This window comes from Sminthopsis crassicaudata, chromosome 4 (genome assembly GCF_048593235.1).
Source record: "Sminthopsis crassicaudata isolate SCR6 chromosome 4, ASM4859323v1, whole genome shotgun sequence".
Classification (NCBI taxonomy): domain Eukaryota; kingdom Metazoa; phylum Chordata; class Mammalia; order Dasyuromorphia; family Dasyuridae; genus Sminthopsis; species Sminthopsis crassicaudata.
In genome coordinates, this window is record NC_133620.1 from 357,061,694 (window position 1) to 357,067,693 (window position 6,000).

Consider the following 6,000-nt stretch of genomic DNA (forward strand, 5'->3'; position numbering starts at 1 on the left):
CTGTTTTCTCTAGTTTATTGATTCTACCATCATATTCTCTCTTTATTAGGATCCTTTTCAAAGCCATTTGATATATGCCTTATCTCCACTGAGTCTTCTGAGTTTGCCAGGCTATTTATCTTTATTTTACAGATAAAGAAAAGGAGACTTAGAGGGATGAACTAAATTGGTGAAGTCATAAAGTTATTTGAGTAGATTTACAATTTGAACCCAAGACTTCTGATGTAGCTATCTACTATTTCTGCTTTACTGCTTTTTGCTTTAAAAATTAAAAATTTTTCAAAAAATGTACTTCTGTGTAGAGGGAAAATGCTCTCTGGCTTGTAAAACAACTGTATTCTAGACCACATTTTGTAAAACTATACAATGAGACTCCACTGAAAACCTACTCTGCTCACTTGCTGTGTCATGAATGTGACCCTATGTTTTTGAAGTCAGGAAAATAAAGACTCTGCAAATTGGCAATGATTTCCAAAAGAAATGGCAATAATCAATGTTGTAGGGGGTTGGAATAATACTCACAGTGATATATTATTGGTAGAATTATGAAATGATCTAACTATTTTGGAAAGCAATTTGGAATTATGCAAATCAAATGACTAAAATGTCCAAATTCTCTGAACCAAAGACTCCATTACTGAACTTATAGCCTAAAGAAGTCATTGATAATAAGAAAATCCCTTTTTACATCAACATATTTACGGCAGCACTTTTGGGAATAACAAAGAACTAGAAACAAAGCAGATGTCCATTGACTGGGAAATAGCTAAACAACTGTAGTATAAATCAATATAATAGAGTACTGCTGTGCTGTAAGAAATGAGAAATATGAAAAATACCGAGAAGCATGGAAAAATCTGCATGAACTGATATAGAGTGAAATAAGCATATCTAAGCAAAAATATGCAAAATGATTAAAACAAAGTAAACGGAAAGAACCACACTAACAAGACAAATAAATAAAAGTGAATATAACAAAATTATAAAGTTCATCCATGACTTGAATGAACAGATATGAAATAAAACCCACAATTTACCCCTTTATGAAGTGACGTATGTCTACATATGTTATACATTGCAAATGGTTTTAGACTTTTTCAAAAACATTAATAATTGCACTGATTTTTTCATTTTTTTCTCTTTTCTCTTTAAAAATACTGCTTAGTATATGGGATGGCTTTCTTGGAGGGGTAGAGAAAGGAATATTGGAGATATTGATAAAATTTGATAAAACTGATAAAATGATATAAAAAACCAAAGACATCAATAAAATTATCAAAAATAAATATAGATGTACACATAACTCAATTTAGAAACAAGCAGACAACATGTTCTAATAAAAAAAAATGGACTAAGAATAAGGAAGTCATTTCCATCAGAGAATTTTAGCATTCATCTAGAGATGTCACTTTCTAAAATAAGAATCTCTTTATAGCATTCTTGTAAGTGATATTTATTCAAAGACTTCCAGTGATTGATAAGGTAAAGCTACTTCATTTTTAGGTTCCTTTTCTAATTGTTAGAAAATTTACTCTTTTGGTAAGTGAAAAAATGATCAATCTTCCTATAACTTTCAATTTTTGTCTTAGGTCTACTCTTTGAGACCAAGCAGAGTAATTTAATCTTTTTTACACATACAGGCATGAGGAAGTTCCCAGAAAGTCCAACAAAGGTAACAGATAGACAGACTGGGAAGTATTAAGACCTGCACATAATCACAGAAGATTCCAGATAGAATGTAGAATACAGAATGTATTTTTTTTTTCATTTGCTGTTGCAAGAATCTTTCTGCTGGAGAAAAGGAGAAAGGCAATAGTGGTACTGAGGGAAGAGTAGTCACAACATTGAGAATCTGAAGACCTTCTGGTGATTAGTGAAAATATTGTACTTTTATATTTTTTTTAGGAAGGATATTCTACATAGTTGTGAGGACAACTTTGTGTCTTGAGTATATTTGGTGAGTAATATAATTGTTGCAATCCTTCTTTGGATAATTAATATAGTGACATACTGTCTTTCTGTAATCTTAAAGAGAATAGTACATGCACTGCTACGAGCTTCTTGTACTATTTTTAGATCAAAATAGTAAATACTGCTTTCACTTTGTAGCAGGTAGGGTTTCTCATGTGAGATGTTTTCATTTTTAGACTGTTTTTCTTTTCTTTGAGTAAGTCTGCTTAAATTCCACACAGGAGTCATAATAAGAATGCAAATCTTGGAACTGGGCTTTTTATGCTTTTTTTTTTTTTTTTTTCAGTTTTGAGCCAAATTTTATTTTTAGCACACTTATTTCTTTTGTTCTATTTTTTTTTATTTTTACTTCAAAATATTTTCTTATTTCCTCACTAGAATTGTTTCTTACAAGTACAGATTCTGATGCATCTTCTTCTTTTTCTTCTTTTTTTGCTGTGGCAATTGGGGTTAAGTGACTTGCCCAGGGTCACACATTTGAACTCAGGTCCTCCTGACTTCAGGGCTGGTGCTCTATCCACTGTGCCATCTAGCTGCCATGTGATGCATCTTTTAATTTTAAATTTTCATTTTGTTTTTCCCTCTATGACAGTTTCTTCTCTTATAATTGACCAGTTATCATTTTATGTCACAGAATTATAAAGGTATTTTTCTTGTGCTATTGCAATTAATTTATCATGGATCATTGAAAAAGTTGATGCTTATTTCCATGTATCATTGACTCTATAGATATTAATTATCTTTTCATATGCTAACTGTTAGTCAATGATTTTAATTGCATGATCATATGAAGACTATATATTCTTTACATTTACATATTAGTTTACAGCCTAATTATTATATACCAATGTATGTGAATGGCTGCTTTTGCATATCATATTTATTGAACACAATTTTAACTAAGATTTGAACAAAATGGACAAAATTCTGAATATGTTGTAAAGTAATTTCAGAGAAGGGTGGAGTTTGTGGGAAGTGATGGAAAGAAAGAAAAAAAACATTAAAAATAAAGAAATGAAAAATCTAGGAAATATAAAAAAAAACAGAAAATAAGTAAAACAAAATTTAGGAGACTGCAGAATGTAATTTTTATCATGACCATAATAAATTTATATTTACATTTAAAACCAACTGATTTCATAATCAATCTTTTTTCTATTCTTTCTATATTGATATGTTAGTTTATGATTATTAAATTCATAACAAAATACTTTAAAAGTTATTATGATGGAAGAAAATGAGAAGATAGTTTTCTACTGTCAAGAATAATTCTTACAAGTTTTAATATATAATCCAAGACTTCTTTGGGTCATTTGCTATTCTTCAATAGTGTATAGAATAGTATATAGATATTCTCTTTTTGTTGTTTTTATAGTTGCTTTGTTATTTTGTTATTTATTTATTTATTTTACAAAATCCATGGAGGAGAATGAGAAATGATTGATTTAAATGTTGAATGCTAATATAAAGTTGTCATCTGATAAATGCTAGTTCTGCAGGGCTTCTGTTAGGTATCGGTGACTATGCCTAATGAATCCCTAAGAGTTAAGGACTTTACTAGAATCTGGTGACTGTGAATATACATTTACAAATGATTCTACTACTGTCAAATCACTGAATGATCAAACTCATAGACATATGAATGAAGACGACTAGAAACAAAAAAAACAAGAAAGGCCAGTCTGAAATTATGTGGAAATCATGGTATTAACAAGATCGCATTTTTAAAGACTTCACTCATTTTGTCAACCACACATGCATCAGCTTTAGCATTTTACCATTTAGCATACAACATCACCTTTCCTGGCCATAGAAGAGTTTTTACCTTTGAAAAAAAATAGAAATGGAGCTGTGTAATGTAGTACTATATTTATTGCTGATTTCACATATGGTACCAGGTAGCAGTTAGTGATACCAAATTCCAAGGCTATGAAGGTCTTGAACAGTAGTCTCTACCAGGTCATGAACCTTGGATATATAGGTCAAGAGAAAATCCTAATCTAGCAAGAAATTATTTTTATTGGCCCAAAACAACAGTAGATATCTTGGAGATATGTGAGACTTGTACTTGAGATATGGAAACCATCAATGAAAAATACCAAGAGCTTTCTGAATCAGCAGTAAATGATAATCAAAAAAGTTCATGCAATCTAGGACTATATAAAGAGACAAAATTTCCAGGAATACTCAAGTGATATAACCAAATTTTTTGCCCTTGACAGACCTAATATGAAATACAATGCTCAATTCTAGATGAGATCATATCTGGAAGCAGGAAAACCAGAATTATGAATGGCTTTGAGTCTATATTATATAAGGATTGGTTGAAGAACTGAGGATCTGAAGATGTTTAAGTTGGAGAAGTGGGGACATCACATTGTTATACTCATAATAGGTACTACTGGACCCTACAAATATTAGACATTCAAATATTTATTGAATGGAGGTAATATTTGAAAAACATTCAGTCACACTAAAATTAAAACTATCTCAAATCCATCTGATTAAAAATATATTTTAAAGAGGTAAAATCCAATGTGCCCAAACTTAAAGGCAGTTGATCCAAGTGATGACGAATTTATACTAATAATTTATGTCTTTTGTAAGACATCTAACCTTATACAAGGGAGTCATAACCTGATCCAATTTCTAAACTAATATTCCAAAACAAGGAATGTATCTTAAGGAAATAATTTAATATTTTAATATATTCCTTAATATATTCCTGCCATGAGAGCAGGCTGCAAAAGGAAATAATTGGAAACACTAAAAATAACTATCAATAAACTGTGTAATATGTGATGGAGGAAAATAGAAACAACCAAAATACTTATTGAGGAAGAGAGTTAAACACAAGATGTCCTTAAGAAATGACAAATACAAATAATAAACAGAAATATTGAAGATTCTGCATAAATCAATGCAAAGTATATAAAAAATTAAAAATATTTTGAACACAGGACTAAAATTCCTGTTAAATATATATGCATGCATTATCACTATGTGATATTTAGTGTACTGGAAAGAAGATGCATGATAAATATTTTCAAGTATTTGAAGGACTGGCAGAGGAAATATGAATGAAATTTGTTCTGCTACTTTTGGGAATAGTGGGGGGAAATTGCAGAGAAGTAGATGTAAAAGAACTTCCTGTCAATACTACTGAATTAGAATGGGCTATCTCAGGAGATGAGATATCTCCATTATTGTGGGGAAGATGATTACTTATTGGGGATGTTCAGTGGATTGCACTTCAAATATGAGTTGGACTAGATGACCTTTGAAATCTTTTCTTAATAATAATAATTTAATTGTTATTGCTTGGTCTTTTTCAATCATATCCAAACCTTTGTGATCTCATTTGGGGTTTTCTTGGCAAAGATACTGGAGTATTTTTTTTTCCATTTTCATGTTCAGCTCATTTTACAGATGAGAAAACTGAAGCCAATATAGTTATGCGACTTGTCTGGGGTCACAGCCAGTAAATGTCTGAGGCCAGATTTGAACTCAGGAAAATGAGTCTTCCTCTAGGTCTGGCATTCTATCTACTGTGCTGCCTAGCTGCCTAATAATAATAATAATAGTTAATATTTATATAGTATTAGCCAGTCTACTAAGCACTTTGCAAATATATTATTTGAACCCCACAATATCCCTAGGAGGTCAATATGCATGTATATTTTTTGTATACATGAGGAACCTGAAGCAAACAGGGGTTAAGTGGCAGGTCCAGGATGGTTTGAAGCCAAATTTTAACTCAGGTCTTCTCAACTCTTGGCTTAGTGCTCTATTCACTGAACCACCTAGCAGATTTAATTCATCAACATATGTTCAAGAATTATCATAAAAATCAGAATAGGTTCTACAAGAAGTTACTGATCATCTGTCCATGTTGTTTCTATGCTAAATTGTAATTTTGTTTGTAGAGTTGACTATATAGCAAATAAACTGATTGGTCTTTTTCTCATGCATTTAACACTGCTGGCTCCTATCCATTTTTATATACTCTTCCCTCTCAAAAACCCAAAG